We start from the raw sequence: 16,041 nt of genomic DNA, 5'->3' as shown, positions 1-16,041 counted from the left end.
GTAAACTGATGCAGTCACTATGGAGAACAATACTGAGGTTCCTTAAAAAACTAAAAATAGAACTACCATACGACCCAGAAATTCCACTACTGGTCATATACCCAGAGAAAACCATACTTCAAAAAGAGTCATGTACCACAAGGTTCATTACAGCTCTATTTACAATACCCAGGACATGGAAGCAACCTAAGTGTCCTTCGACAGATGAATGGATAAAGAAGATGTGGCACATATATACAATGGAATATTACTCAGACATAAAAAGAAATGAAATTGAGTTATTTGTAGTGAGGTGGATGGACCTAGAGTCTGTCATACAGAGTGAAGTAAGTCAGAAAGAGAAAAACAAATATCGTATATTAATGCATGTATGTGGAACCTAGAAAAATGGTACAGATGAACCGGTTTTCAGGACAGAAGTTGAGACACAGATGTAGAGAACAAATGTATGGACAACAAGGGTGGAAAACCGTGGTGGGGTGGGGATGGTGGTGTGCTGAATTGGGCGATTGGGATTGACATGTATACACTGATGTGTATAAGACTGATGACTAATAAGAACCTGCAGTATAAAAAAACAAACAAACAAACAAACAAAAAACCAACTAATACTAAACTTTCTTTGGGTTATTTGTATGGAAATATGTTAATATAAATGTTTCAGACATTACATGAAATTTCTAAAAATCTTATATGTTCTGGTATAATGTTATAAGTCATAATTTTAGTTATTACTTTAAAATGTATATCTCAGAAATAACTAATTTTCTTGTCAACTGCATTATTATGAACTTTCATCAAATCTTTAACCGTGGTCATTTTTAAGTCTTTTGTCATTTACAGACAGTTCTGGGTGTACTCTGATGCTTTTGCAAAAATGTTCCTATAAAAGGGTTTCATCTTCAAGGAATTCATGGAAAAGACTCTGACAAGTACAGGTTTCTGGTAACTGACTATACTGAACTGAATGAATAAGCATTTTCAGAACTCTAATGGAAAACTGATGAATTCATAAAAGTGCTAACAAAAGATCAAGATGAAAAACAAAATTAATTACATGGGACTGAGTGAACTGATGAGGATGATTATAATTTTGGGACTTTCTGTTTGATAAAAAAAAAAAAAATCCCACAAGGACTCAGAGGCAAAAAATATACAAATCAATTTTCACTGCAAAGTAAAGGAGCTGTTACAGTGGAGGATTACTGGACTGAATGTCAATATTATGACATAGTATGAGTGTGTTTCATGTTTGGTAATTGCAGTCATTGTTGCTTTTGTTGTGGTCATCCATTTACAATGCTTGGTGTCAGTTTATTTATCTCTTGTAAAAATAAAATACAGTGTGTGTGTGTGAAAAAAAAAAAAAAAGAAAGTCCATCCTGAGGGGACACAACCTCTGAGCTCTGCAGGAGGGTGCTCTAAGGAAAAACCTGAATAGACCCCCATGATCTGATTTCAAGAGCCCCCTCATGGAGAACAAGGAAAAACTTTCTTCTACCTTGAGTACCACAAACACCTAGAACAGAGCCATACACAGAAATGACTTTCAGTCAAATATTTGAGCAAGAAATGTAAAAGGAACCATAACATTATCTAAAGGCACCCTTCACCCTGGCAAAGTCCTCCTAGCAATCCCAGGACATCTCCAAGCTTTATCGCTGAGAAGATGCATCCTAGTAAAGTGGCCTGGATGCCAGCAGATCCATCACCTGCTTTTGCAGTAACATCTACTGATAAAGCCCAGTCACCACTCTACCCTCTCCCATCAGCCACTCTGGCCTACTGCTTCTACCCAGAGCACAGAATGGATGTATACCTCTGGGCCATCTCCAGGAGGCTTGTTAAGATACTTCTTGACACCAAGCACAGAAACCCCTGACATTAACAAGGACAATGAGAACCAAATTGTAGTCATCTGTCTATACAGAGAGACCACTTAATTAGAAACGGGTACATTCTCATATCTAGATTCACAACTGAAGGCCACTAAGCTCTGTTAAGGGCATGGACAGGTCTTCAGCACTGATGGTTTTGGGGTGAGGGCATGATCCGAATTTCCAGCTATGTTAGCAGTCTCCCAAATTACCCAGACTTTCCTCATTAAGTGAAGGTAGTTAAGTAGCCAAGAAACAAACTATGCTTCTTTTCAAACTACTTATGGTTAAGACAGGAGTTCTGGGTGATTCTTCTGGAAGAGATGCTGTAGGCAGAGTAAACTTTTCACCAAAAGTTGACCACTAGCTAGTATCGGAGAGTCCCCAGGGAGGAAATGACATTCCTGGTGAGCGATGGTGTGTTCCTGGGATTTGGTTGATACACCCTGTTCATCTGATATAATCAATTTGTGTGTGGTGATGGGTGAGGTGCCGCACAGAGCCACAGAGAGTCCCCAAATAAAGACCTGGAGCCTAGCAAGAAGACTGGGGGGTGTCTCTAGAAATGAGATAAAGGACCCAAAACTACTCAAAGGCCCTTGATATCACCTTTTCAGTACAACCACTTCTATTGATTTTGGCTGCTTCTTATGCCAATCAGAAGGGATTCATCCAGATTTGCTTCCAACCCTGCAGTTCATCCCCTGAACTTTCCTTGAAGGACCTGTGGCCCTGGAATTGAGACTCACAGACCTATCAGAATGTAAAAGGAAATTTCACTAGATGAGGATAACCCCAGGACAAAAAGATCTGTCAAGATCTGCTTATTTCCAGATGGGCACACGATACACATCCTTCCTGAGATGTGTGCAGTGCTGCACCACTGATAATCCCTGCATTGGAAGTGCCAAGATGCTCATCCCCCTCTGGGAATGGCCCTTACTCCAATGAGAACTGCCTCACCCAAGACTCTGCCCCTTCCCTGGGGGAAGTCACATTCCCTGGCTGCTCTGAGGTATCCAGAGGTCCAGCCATGTTGCTCAGTTCAGGGCAACTCTGGAGGGCCATTCTTGCTCCAGAACTCCTCATGGGGCTGGTTGAAACTTCTGTTGAGGATACACAGTTGAAATTCTCCCTCTGTCTTATCTTGCTGTCTTTACTTCCTTTCCAGTGCTGTTCCCAAGTGCACTCCCTATAAACCTAATGCATGAGTCATCATCAAGGAGTCTTTTCCAGGGAAGCCAAACCCAGACACTTGACTTTTCACATGCCCGTTTTTTAATCTTCAAATGTTTAGGTCACATAGGAAATGAAACTTTTGCTGCTTAATGAGTAAACCATCATCAGCCCCCTGGGTTTACTATTGCACAGTGATGATACGGTTATTTGGAACTAAAGATTCTGCTTGGCTTATAATATACAAACCAAATTGAGAAAATTGAGGACCACCCACAGCCTCCCTAGCAGACACCCAATCTCACTGTGTGCCTCTTTTCATATTGCAGGATTGGTGCTCTTTTAATCTGTCCACTAAGTCTAAAGCATGTTCCAAAACTTGACAGTTCTTTGATATTCATTGTTAGCCTAGGTTGATAAGTAGTTTTTCCTGAGGACCCAGGAAGGCTTGGGGAATTGGGGAAAAAGTTCTCTGTAGACATGACATTCTCCTTCTCCAACTCTGACAGGTAGAGGAGAAATGAAGGAGGGAGGCAGAGAGCCATCATTTACTGGATCATACTAGTGATGGGGAGAGGATGGTCCAGAACTTTCTTTGGTCCTTTGAGGAAGACAATAAGGCAGCTGGCAACCACCACTAAAGCCTATAGGACTGAAGTATCCCTCTCCTGTTCTCTAGTAAGCTCTTTAGAATGATAAAAGCTCCAGTGCATGTGCATTACCAACTGGGAATGGATCTCTCAAGATCCTTCAAGCCATAAATTTGCTATGGTCCTTCACCAAGTTACTTCCTAGAGCACTTAAAGGAGAGAGGAGCCACAGAGTTCCGAAGCACCTCCCTGCTCAGAAATTGCAGGGGAAATGTTCAAAATCCTGTGATCCAAGACCTCACAAGTGTCTCCTTGTACAAACTCCAGTCATTATGGCATGTGCCACTCCATTATATTTTGTGTATGAATGGCAATAAGTATAGACCTATCAATAATCACTTTAAATGTCGATGGACTAAATGCTCCAATCAAAAGGCAGAGGGTGGCTGCTTGGATAAAAAACAAGACCCATCTACATGCTGCTTACAAGAGACTCACTTCAGAGCTAAAGACAGATTGAAAGTGAGGGGATGGAAAAAGATTTCCTGCAAATGGAAATGACAAGAAAGCAGAGGTAGCGATACTCAGACAAAATAGACTTTTAAAGTATATAACAAAAGACAAAGAAGGGCATTACATAATGTTAAACGCATCAATACAAGAGGATAACTCATTAACATAGGCACCTAACAGATGCACAAATGGGCATTCTTCCCATAACCCAGAGAGGTCCTCTCAGGCTCTTCAACGTGGGCAGGAAACAAGGTTTTCAGCAATAGGACTGGGGTGAGGAATGTTTCACTTCCATAGGGCAGTCCAGATACCTGCCCAAGGAATGTACTTCATCTCAGTCATGGACAGGGATGCCTTCCTCCACCTTAAGTCTGCACTGAACACAAGTCAATTAGGAACCAAATAACAACCCAGAACTTTTCTGGCAGTGTGAATCCACCCAAGTGAAGGAAATGATGTCATTTCATAAGACAAAGGGTCAGCCGTCAAAGGTCTGCTTGATGTGAGTGCAGAGGCTGAGTCCAGCCATCTCCCTCACATTTGCCAGGCCGTATGTCAGCTTTCACAATGCAAATCCCATCCTGAAAACACAGTCTGACACGTGACTCTGTTGCAGTGCTTTATGTAAAGGATGTATGTTTGAATTCAGTTTGGAATGAGATGTACCTCTGGCTACAAAATGGTCCCAGCTAACCAAGTTCCAAGCATTCAAAGGCTCCACCCTGGGCTATTTACATTTATGCATGTCATTATCCCCTAAAAACTTATTGGAGGCTACATGATTGTCTTTAAGCCTCATGATAGCAGGCGACCTCACAGATGATTTGGAAAGCTTCTTGAACCAAAGGGAAGGAGTAGAATTTTTAGTTGACAAATAACAGACTGTATTATTCAAGGTGATGGTCTAGGAAGGTAAGACGTTGACATGGAATGAAGTCATCTTTAGGCCACTTAGGCACAGAGGAAGATGGAGAAACTCAGGTACTATCTTCACAGCTGCTTCAATGCTTGCCCCAGCAAGAAAATTCCAGAAGCCCATAGGCTTCATTTAGAGACACTTCAAACAGATTTCAGTACCCAGCTGCCTGGTAATCGGGTGTCATCTCCAGGGCACTGCTACCATATTAATTGCGCTGCAGCTCAGAGGGGCTGGATTCTAGATGCAGCTCAGTCACTGAGCAGGAACCAAATTGAGAATTTTAGTCTCTGAAGGACATCAAATGTGGCAAGATTTGGTGCCAGTTTTTAATGGAGAAATTTGTACAACATTTTCCTGTATCAAGAGACAGATCATGAAGGAATAAAGAAAACTAAAGACACCTGAAGTGTACTAGTTCCCTGCAAGTGTCACACAGGCTCAGAAGTACCCCCTGGTTGTCAGTAACAGGCTAACTGCCTATAGGAGTGACAGGCCTTGTGCTTCATTACCACAATCACTCAAGCAAGGTTTACAGAGCCACGTGTTTCCCAGTGTAGACTTCTTATCTAGATTCTCATTCCTTGGGGATGAGCTACCTGGATGCCATCCCATAAACAGGAGGCCTAGCCTTTTCAAGGAGAAAGACACTGAACACGAGGATTCTCTAAGATTGAAGCCATAGCCAAAGACACCCAAGAGGTGACAACCTCTAATCTTCAATTCTCTACAAATAAAATTTAGAGAACAGAACAAAAACGGTTGCCACTCCCTTTAAGCCATTCTAAGACCCCCAAAAAAGCCCACTGGGCTGTACTTAATACTCAAACTTCATTAGAACAATTATTATCACGTATTTGCCAACACTCATTTTGGTCATGGGACATTTTATCCAATGATACATCTGTTTACGCATAGCCTGGCCTGTTGTCAAAATAGAGGCCAGCCAAGGTATCTCCTCCCCTCCACCCCCAGCTCTGCAGAGAGTCTGAAGTTTCAACTCCCTTGAGCAGACTTTTCAAGCCCAGCTCCCAGCACCCCAGATCTGCCAGCACTCAGGGTTACAATCCTTTGCCCAGACACACCCACCTCACGCTGGGCCCTGGGCTTGGTCTAGGAAATTCCAGGACATTTGTTCAACTCAAAGGTAATACCATGTCTCCAAGTATAGGAATTGCTGATGACCAGCTGTCCCAAACACAAGCCCTTTTCCTCATCCAGCCCAGCCAGGACCTGTACTTCATGGTTAAAAATGAAGCAGGCAGAGAAATTCTCTCTTTTCCTGAAGAGATAAGTCTGCAATCCTTCCATGAAAGAATCCTTCCTTCCCTCCTTTCCTCTAAAGGAGTCTTTCTACTGGCGTCATAGCTCCCTTCACCCAAATGTCAGACAACACTAATGCTCAGGTAAACTGAAGAGATACCCAGTAGCTTATGAAGATGGAGCCACCACATCTGACTTGTGAACCATACTGATACCATCCAGGTTTCCAAGTTTCCAATGGATTAGAAATAGTCAGTGAGCATTACAACACAAGAATCTAACCAGAGGCAGATCCAGAAAAGCACAGCCTGGAGCCATTCACGCCACCCAGGGATAGTGTCAACTCCAGGTCCCTCCTCATGGCAAACTGATCGTCACTCTTCAAATAACCTCACCACCACATCAGGTCTCCAAAAAGGGTGAAGGCTGATGTTCTTTTGATGTAAAGAAAATGTGTCTTGTATTCTAAACCTCCCCAGACAGAGGATAGATCTTTGTGAACGTGACCTTTATTCTATCTGCTACAGTCTGAGGACAAATGTGTGAATAGAGCTATAGTCAATGGTTTCATTGGCAACGACTTCATTTATGGTTAAAGAAAAAGAAAGAAAAATTCAAGCAAGGAGTAAAGACCTCGAGTCAGGCACAGCTTCTTGGCTTGGAAAAGTAGGTGATTACACCTTGATACGTAGTGAGCAGCTCACTGAACCTAGGCCTTAGGACCTTTTCCTGTCCAGGCCCTACTCCACCCACCCCCGCACTGGCTTGACAGTAAGGCAGTTTGCACCTAGAGTACCCACTGGCAGAAGTATCTGCTTCTCTGAAGTTAATTTTCTCACAACTTGAGAGGGGGTTGGATGTAGGGCTGATTACCACCTAAAGACGCCACAGGAGTCAGGCAGCTCTTGCTGACAACCCCACCCTATGGTGGTCCCTAGGGCATCCCTTTTACTATGATCTCCCATACCTGGGGCAATTGTTAAGGCCCAGTGAGCAGGTCACTTTTTTGCATTTCTATCCATCCAGCGTCTTGGGCTGGAACCCCAGTTCTCCTAAAGAAACCTGGATTTCTAGATTAAGAACACGTCCGTGACAATTAGTGTCCTGCCTCAAAAGAACTGGAACTGGTCCTCCAGGACTTATGTTTGGAAGATAATCAGAAAGGTTCTGGAATATGGAACAGAGTGGTGCTTTGGAGAACTTCAGTAATGAGACCAGAAAGGCTTCCCAGCACAGAAGAACTTTGACCACTGGTTCAAGATGACCAACCAGAAGACTTCTTTTGTGTTTCTACTCCCTTGACAGGTAAGAATAGAAGTCACCCTGCATTTGATCAGAGGTCTTTGTGATTCCTTGTTTCAATGAGACATTCGGAGTCCCAAGACAGATGACAGTGAACTATCACAGCTGTCATGGAGGTATGATCTTTATTAATAAAAAGCACTACTTCTGGCATTTAGCATGCATCTCCTGATCTAGTGAATACATTATTCAATCCTCAATGAAGACAGTATCAATTTGCTTTCTCATGGGAAAGTCAGCAGTATACATTCATAGCCTCATCCTAGAGATATGTCAACTTTCCTACTCTCTACAATAAAAACTACAGAAATCTTGATTATATTGGCATTCCAGATTATGTTGGCGAGAGCGGCCAAGATGGGCGAGTAGGAAGACCCTGAGCTCACCTCTTCTCACGAGCACACCAAAATGACATCTGCAAGAAGACCATCAATGAAAAAGACTGGAACCTATATTGGCGTTCCACAGAAGATCCTGCTGGTCTAGTTTATTACTGGCATTGTTTTGTTAGACTTGAAGACCTATGTGCCAGAATGTGGTAGGTAAACTTATAAAGATTCAGGGCCTGCCACATCACTGATGCTTTTAAGTGTCTAGAGCATGCAGGACATCGCTTCCTACTTCCAAATTAAAGGACAATTTACTGTACCTTTTATCTCCTACCATGAAGGAAGTGTAACTTCAAAATTGGTAGGCCTCTTTGGATTGTAGAGACAGCATATGTCACACTTGGGAATACTGCCCCTAACCATTTTTCAGTGGGCTCCAAAGCCTGCCAGCTTTGAGTACCTGTGGTCTGGCCATTCAAAATACAACCTGACAGATCTCAGTGTTAGCCACACCCATGGTAGGAATAGATGCAAGTTCCTGCAGAACTCAACAGGAATCTTGATTATATTGACTTTCCACAAAAGGTCTTTCTGGTCCACCTTATTGTTGGTGTTATATTGTTAGACCTGAAAATCAGAAGTATCAAGTACTCTGGAACACACCTATGGCCAGAATGTGAGAGGTAACAGCAGACCCCTAAGATTGCAGAGTAAGTTCATACATTTGCCCATAGAAAACTTAACTTGGAAATCGGCTCCAAGTACAACACTGAGACTTAATAGAGACTGAATTCCTAGCCATGAAACATCAAGTGTGGGTTTAGAACTTCCCATGATGAGCTGGACACTGTAAGACTTAGAAGCATAAGGTCCAATGGGCACCAGTGTTACACAGGTAATAGTGTATTTGTGGAAAGTCCCAAGCAAATCAAAGGTCACATTTAAGTTACGAGAACAAATGACTCCACACCCCCATCATCCCCTATCTCTGTTGCACTTATACCTCTCAGCTCACACCTGTGGCCCCATGAAGAAATCCCTGTGACAAGGAGAGAAAAGTAAAGCCCTGGTTCGTAGACAGATTCATTCAATATGTAACAATGAATTGTTCATTGATGGCTGCAATCTCATGACTCCTTAGAGGATACCCTAAAGAACTTTGAGGGAGAATCCTCCCAGTGGGCATAAGTTCAATCAGTACACTTGATCATTTCTTATGAAATGAGGGGGTCTAAAGTGGGTATTCAGAATCCTATGCATTAGCAAATGGGTTGGCTGGCTGCTCAGTGTCCTGGAAGCAGCGAGATTAGAAGATTAGAGACAAGGAGGTCTGGGGAAGAGGCATGTAGAAGGATCTACGGGAATAGGCACAAGGCCTAAGTTGTTTGTTGTTTTTTTTTAATCAAAAGGCAGTGCCTACCAGATCATTCATCACAGAAGATGTGCTCAGTAAGTGGACAGGATGACTTGTCCAGAAGTCAGCCGGTTTCTGTGCTCAGCCCCCTAGTTGCTTGCAAAAAAGTCTACCCACTTCATGGGTCCAACATCCTGGTTCCCTCTCAAAGCCAATCTAGCTACTACCATTGTTTTAAAGCGGGCGTGTCAACAACAGAAACAGATGTTAAACTTCCATATGGTGCCACCCAGGCTCTTGTTGGCAAGGTGATTACATTTGACCTCTCCCCTCCTGAGAGAAGTATCCATCCTTCTGTGATAATTATTCTGGATTTGAATTTACCTTCCATGCTGTGGCACTTCCATGCACAGTGCCTGTGTTAGCACCATTAGGGGCTTCCAGAATACTTAACTTACTGCAGAAAAGCCCATATTAAGTCACCTGGAACAAGCGATCCATCTTACAGAGACACATGATCACAGAAACCTTGATTTTATCATATATTAACAAGAAGCTGCCAGACCAGCATGTCATTGAAATGCCCTCTTACATGTCCAGGTAAAGAACCAGATTGATGATGAACTGCAGAGATGGGGTGTTCTGTAAGAAACCCACCACACAGATCTCCATTTAGGGAAGGACGTGCTGCTTGGTAGGGAGCACAGCCAGCAAGAGCCTCCAGCTAGCTCTCAGTCCCCCAAGGGCAGCCCACATCCAAGGGCCAAGTGAGCCAGGAGTAAAAGTCCCAGCCGTATCAGTCTGGTGTGGGATGACTAACAGAAGATGCCTGCCATGGCACTCTCCACCTGGTTCTTGGTTCATCTTCCATCCCAGTCTGACTTCTGCCTAGACCTTCCTTTGCGCCTCTGATCAACATTATATACTCCAAACCCTTGCATTCCTAAGTCAGCATCTCAGAGTATCCTTTCCAGGAAACTCAACCGCACAACCACCATGAAATATCAGTAGCAGTAGACTCAACGTGGTCCAATGGGTATAAGGAATCATACTGGTGATTCCTGCTTTCACAGTCCACCTGAGTTTGCTAACAGTTCAAGACGGGAACTGCAACTTGAAAGCATCATGCTCATCACAATGGTGTTGGTGTACTTTGCTAGCAAACTAGTGGCCATTAAATGCTGCTGTGTCTCCAAGAACTAGAATATAGGTCTGGGAACCAAGGAGTGGAATTAAGTTTCTCCCTTGTCTTAACACCCAGTGACCCAATTGGGAAATCTGTGCTTTCCATTCCTACAAGTTAAATTCAGCAGGTCTAGAGGTCCTAGATCTAGATGCTTATACCAAGGGACACAAACAGTGCTCTTTTGCCAGTAGACTATCAAGATTTTCTGCTACATGAGAGGAAAGGGAAAAATGATTCACTGGAATGTTGCTTGGTTCTTCCACACCCAGTGTTAAGCATAAATAAGCAATTGCAGCAAACATGGCCTGATAAGGTCACCAGGGGTTCAGACCTCTTAGAAGTGAAGGTCTTGGGCACTCACCAAAATAAGCAACTTAAACCAATGGAAGTGTTGGTATCTAGGGTTGAGAGTAGAAGGAGATAAATATTACATCTTATAATGATGGTCCTTATAGACAACCTGCAGCAGTGATTGAAGATCTGGGTGCTCATAGCTGCCCATCACAGGTAGACATAGAGGTATACCACACAGCTCTCTTCTCGAAAGAGCTTGCTGTCCATCTGTGAGGAGCATGGTTACCCAGTAGCCTCCAGCTGTTAGCCCACATTCTTGGAGTGGCTCCAAGCCAGCAACGGAGGGAGCATAGCCATTTCCATCCAGTGTGGGATTCCTCAAACTGGTCCTCTGCTCCAGAGCTCCCTATGGGACTGGCAGAAAATGTCAGGGACATATTATGGTCTGACAGCCCCCTCTGCATAATCCTGCCTCTTCCCCTTTTTCACAGGGGGAAGATTTCACAGTAAATCTTCAGCAGTCCTAATTCTGTTGGCATATGCTTCCCAGAGGATAACAGTACAACCACTGTAAAGCATCAGCGGCAGTCTACTCAACATGGTCCAAAGGGTAGGAAGAATCAGGAATGTGATGCTTTCCCTCAGGCCACCCAAGTTCACCAGCAGCTTCGGGAGACCTCTCCGGCACATCCATGGCTTCCCCACCTCAATGCCTGCATGTGTTTGCCTGACTACTTTCTTTAGTACCACGGGAGCTCGCTCTGCCACAAAGTGGAAACTACAAGGGAGTTAATGTTCTTGAGGGTGCCCACTCCCCAGCTAATGAAGGAGACATAGTCACTGAGTGACTGTCAACCACCCCATCACATGGGGTTGTTATCAGATGAGCATTACACAGTACCGTATATCAGAGGCTCCCCAGAGGGACTGAACCCCAGATGCCCATAGTAGTAAACCCACTTTAACACAACCTTTGACATTCTCCTTCCCCAGTACTGCTTTCCTCACTTTCACTTATGCTTCCTGGGATCACCTACCACCAGTATCCTTGTCTCAGTGTCTGCTCTCTGAGAAAGGCAAACTAAAAAGTCTGATGTTCGTGAGATTACAGTCAGATTGAGCCCAAAATTCAGTGACACTCTGTTAGGAATGAAGGTTTGTGCCCACCCCCCACCCCAATTCACATATTGAAGCACTAATTCCAGTGTGAAGGCAAGTCACACTAATTCCAGTGTGAAGACATTAGGAGGTGGGGCCTTGGGAGGTAATTAGGTTTAGATGAGGTGATATGGGTGGGGCCCCCATGATGGGATTAGTGTCCTTCTAAGAGGGAGGAGACTAGAGTTCCTTTGCATTCTACCTTATGAAACAAGAGAGTCATCTGCAAGCCAGGAGGAGAGTTCTCACCAGGAAGCCAATCTCCTGGCACTTTAATCTTGGGCTTCCCAGCATTTTCATCCCTTTAGACTCAGCAGGTCTCTAGCTTTTCAATCTTCCCTTGCCTCCACCCCATCCCAAAAGGCTGCAGTGCTTCAGCTACACTCTCCCCAGTACTGTTTCCAGATTCACATCTCTGCTTCTCTGGAAGAAGTCTGGCTCTCAGTGAAGGTGGCCACTGAACAAGGGTGGAGATCGCACTGATGGAGAATGCAGCCTCACCCTCCCTGGCACTGAGCAGAGGTGTGTGTGTGCCTGTCCCCAAGCCCTTCCTGTTCCTCCCTGAGTCTGATCCGGGAGGCTCCCCTCTCAAAGTTAACATCTCAGACAATCTCCCAATCAGTGCACGAAAAAAAGACAATCAATGTTCAAAAGAAAAAATTCTATGTTTGCAGATCAGAGCAGCAGCTAAGCCAAGTGTGAAAGGGGGAGAAAGCTAACATTTTTAGAGCTAAGGAGCATTAGCCACAGGAATAGTTTAACATTTTGTAAAGATCCTGTTTGAACCCTTTTTTCTGCTTGCCCTTGTATGTCCCTTTAGTAGGTCAAGACAAATTATTCTGTCCTTACCTCTGCTGGTAATATACTTGGAGTGCCCTTAGGCTGTTAATGAAACACAGACATCGAAGTTGTTTGCCAGATTATTGGAATAGTTCTGAAGGCTCTTTGTCTGTCTGATTTCTAGCCAGGCCTGGCCTATGGCATCTCGACCTGGGAGCCTGGGGCTGGGCTCTCACTCCTGGTTCTAGTGTCAACAGAAATCCTCTTTCTAGAGGAAGCACTTTACTGGCAAGTTAAACCATAAGGTTAAGAAATTTCTCTCAACAGTAGAGGAAGTCTGGATAGATTTAGATTTTCCTGAAAGCCTAGCGATTGAAATGTAGTTGTAGACCACTGGGTATGTTACCAACGTGCGATATATGTAAAGTATGTTTCAATAAACGCTTTAGACTTTGCTAGAATCACTACAAATAGTTGGTGGATATCTATATTTGAGTCATGAAGTTAGAATTTTATGGTTTACCCCTGTACCTTGAATACTCAAAAATCAAAGATTTAGATTCAAAGTAAAACACGGTAACTGCTACCTCAGATTACTGTGATTTGTCATGTTAGGCTTTTTGAATTTGTAGAAAAAGTCCAACTGCTTCTTATATCCTTTAACAATTTCTGGTGCCTTCGTCAAGTTCAATTTTAAAAATCATGGTTCAAAGGGAAGTTTCAGGCTTTATATTAATATTTTAGATAAGAATTTCTCATTACAGATGAAAACTTATGCCTGAGGCCACATGAGTAACATCACATGGTGTTCACAATCTACAGGATTCTGAAGAAATTAGCTTACCTGCTTAGTGCAGCACCCTGGGCGAGCCAGATCCCAGGCTGTCCAGCAGGAATGGAATCAATTACGTTTCAAAAGGTAGGTGAGCTTGGTATAGGGGGAGGCAAGTCACACAGGATCAAGATACCTAGAAGGAAAATAGGGCAAGAGCAAAGATGGTTAGGCAGAGGAAAGATTCCCCACTGATGTCCTCAAAACCCATTCTTGAGTCCCCAGAGTTTCCCGCCTGGCTGCTGGCTGAGGGGAGTCCTTTGGCACCACCTGGTGGCCCGAGGGCATCACAACAGCAGACATGGAGAGCAGAAGCCTGTGGAAGCTTGACATTCTGGTCTCCCAAGCCCACCCTGGGAGATGCTATGCTCCCTACGAACATCAGACCTTGACCTAGACAACCGAAATCTTGGAACACCCCTAAAACCTACTCAGCACCAGGGTAGGCCTGGGCACGTCTTTTCTCCAGCTGCATCTTCTCTGCTGGCCCTGCATCAGGCTCAGGGCTGGGCTAGCCCTGGCTAGGCTCACTACATGAACTCCTGGCCAGAGATCACCAGAACACAGACCCCTAAGGAGCTCCCAACCACGTCCAACTTGAAGCAGCTGGATGAGCCAGAGATGCTGTTCACAGGCAGCAAGACGTGCTAAGATGAGACAAGCCCATCTCTGGAGAAGCTGGAAATGCATTCTCTTTAACATGAAGGCACCCAGTCACATCAAGCTAAGCAGGACTTGGGAGAAGTCCTCTCCCAGATCCAACCTGCAGGTGGAGTGATCCTGGTGACCAGTGCCTGACGTTAACGTCCCTGCTTAGGTGGTTTCTATGCTGTTTATCAGACCGATGAGTGACATGCATCACCTGCTTGTCACAGCCAGCATCCCATGACCACCTCTAATACACCCGACTATCTTAACTGCCTCAGGTGAGGCTTGGAGAGCATTTAATCAAGAACAAATTGCACGGAGTCAAGGAGATGGTTCTGCGTACATATTATGCTATGCTCACTATGTATGTGTATGTCTAAGTATGTTCCTAATAAGAGATCTTAAAATTCACTTTGTCGGGCTTCCCTGGTGGCGCAGTGGTTAAGAATCCGCCTGCCAATGCAGGGGACACGGGTTCGAGCCCTGGTCCGGGAATAGCCCACATGCCACGGAGCAACTAAGCCTGTGCGCCACAACTACTGAGCTTGCGCTCTAGAGCCCACGAGCCACAACTACTGAAGCCCCACGCCACAACTACTGAAGCCCGCACGCCTAGAGCCCGTGCTCCGCAACAAGAGAAGCCACTGCAATGAGAAGCCCGCACACCGCAACGAAGAGTAGCCCCCACTCGCCACAACTAGGGAAAGCCCACATGCAGCAACGAAGACCCAATGCAGCCAAAAGTAAATTAAATAAATAAATTTATTTTAAAAATTCACTTTGTCATGCAATAACCAGAGGGAATAAAGTAATTTCTATGGTTCATTCCTTTCCTTAGCAGTAATGTTTGAAGAATAAAGGGTCAGAAATATGGGGCACAGCAGCATTTATACTTTCCATTCCAAGTCATGGACGAGGACAGTCTAGTTTGAAAGCCCATAACCCTGCCCAAGTTGACAAAGCTGACAAGTATTTTCCAAGGATGGCTTCAGTGTATATTTTGAAACTATAATATACCCACAGTACAAGAACAGCAAAAGTGAATTGCCTAACGAGCCAGTTAAGGTGGTGATTTTGTCAAATCCACTCACTGCCATCTGGCACAAGTGATACATTTCAAAGTTTCACAGACAAAAATCATGATCCTTAACATAAAGCTCTTGTTATATACAGGTATATCTTGTTATATACAGTCAAAGGGCTTCATGTAAATGTTTACTCTTCAGTCACAATTTACACTATTGGGGTCGCTCTCGCCTTCTGAAATGACCCACATGCTGTCTATGGAGTGCGTCTCTATATATAAACATTTTCACTTAAAAAAACCAATTTACACTATTGGAAGCTCAGAAAGTCAGGCCACATATCACAGATGACCCTGAAGAACTTGGTTAACCTGCAGGTTGCTTTTATAGCCCTACCCACCTACATCTCCCCAAAGCTGCTTCATGGGCCAGCCCCCAGCAGTGCCGGCACTTGGCTACCAAATGGAGACCAGTAGGGGACACATGTGACAAGTTCTGGCCACTCTGACAGCCTCCTCCCCTCTGTGAGAGCAAGGGGCTCAATCCTCTCTTCAGTCTCTCGGCCAACAGCTCCCTCTGGCCAGAGCCCTTCAGCACAAGGACCGGCACCCCCTTCTCTGCAGGCCCACAGACTACGTCTCAGAAGCAGGAATTATTCTAGGGAGTGAACTCAGACTTAGCAGGGATGGTAACTCCTTGGAGATTCTCTGGGCTCTGAGGGGCACAAGCCCTGGGGTTATAAGGATGCCCCATGTTTAGTGCTGGGGTGGAGAGGGCAAGCCGTCGGGCAGTGCACAT

The 16,041-nt window shown here is 44.4% G+C and overlaps 1 long non-coding RNA gene across 1 annotated transcript in view; it reads right to left on the bottom strand.

Annotated features, from left to right (window-relative positions):
* The window catches only part of LOC133092024 (uncharacterized), a 174,340-nt gene that overhangs the window by 139,313 nt on the left and 18,986 nt on the right, over positions 1-16,041 (bottom strand). Inside the window, exon 2 of the long non-coding RNA XR_009701010.1 lies at positions 13,583-13,706. This is a non-coding gene — a long non-coding RNA (uncharacterized LOC133092024). The remainder of the gene's footprint in view (positions 1-13,582; positions 13,707-16,041) is intronic.

This window comes from Eubalaena glacialis, chromosome 5, assembly GCF_028564815.1.
Source record: "Eubalaena glacialis isolate mEubGla1 chromosome 5, mEubGla1.1.hap2.+ XY, whole genome shotgun sequence".
NCBI classification, from domain to species: Eukaryota; Metazoa; Chordata; class Mammalia; order Artiodactyla; family Balaenidae; genus Eubalaena; species Eubalaena glacialis.
The sequence above is the reverse complement of the archived record's forward strand: the minus strand, read 5'-3'. Positions and strand labels throughout refer to the sequence as shown.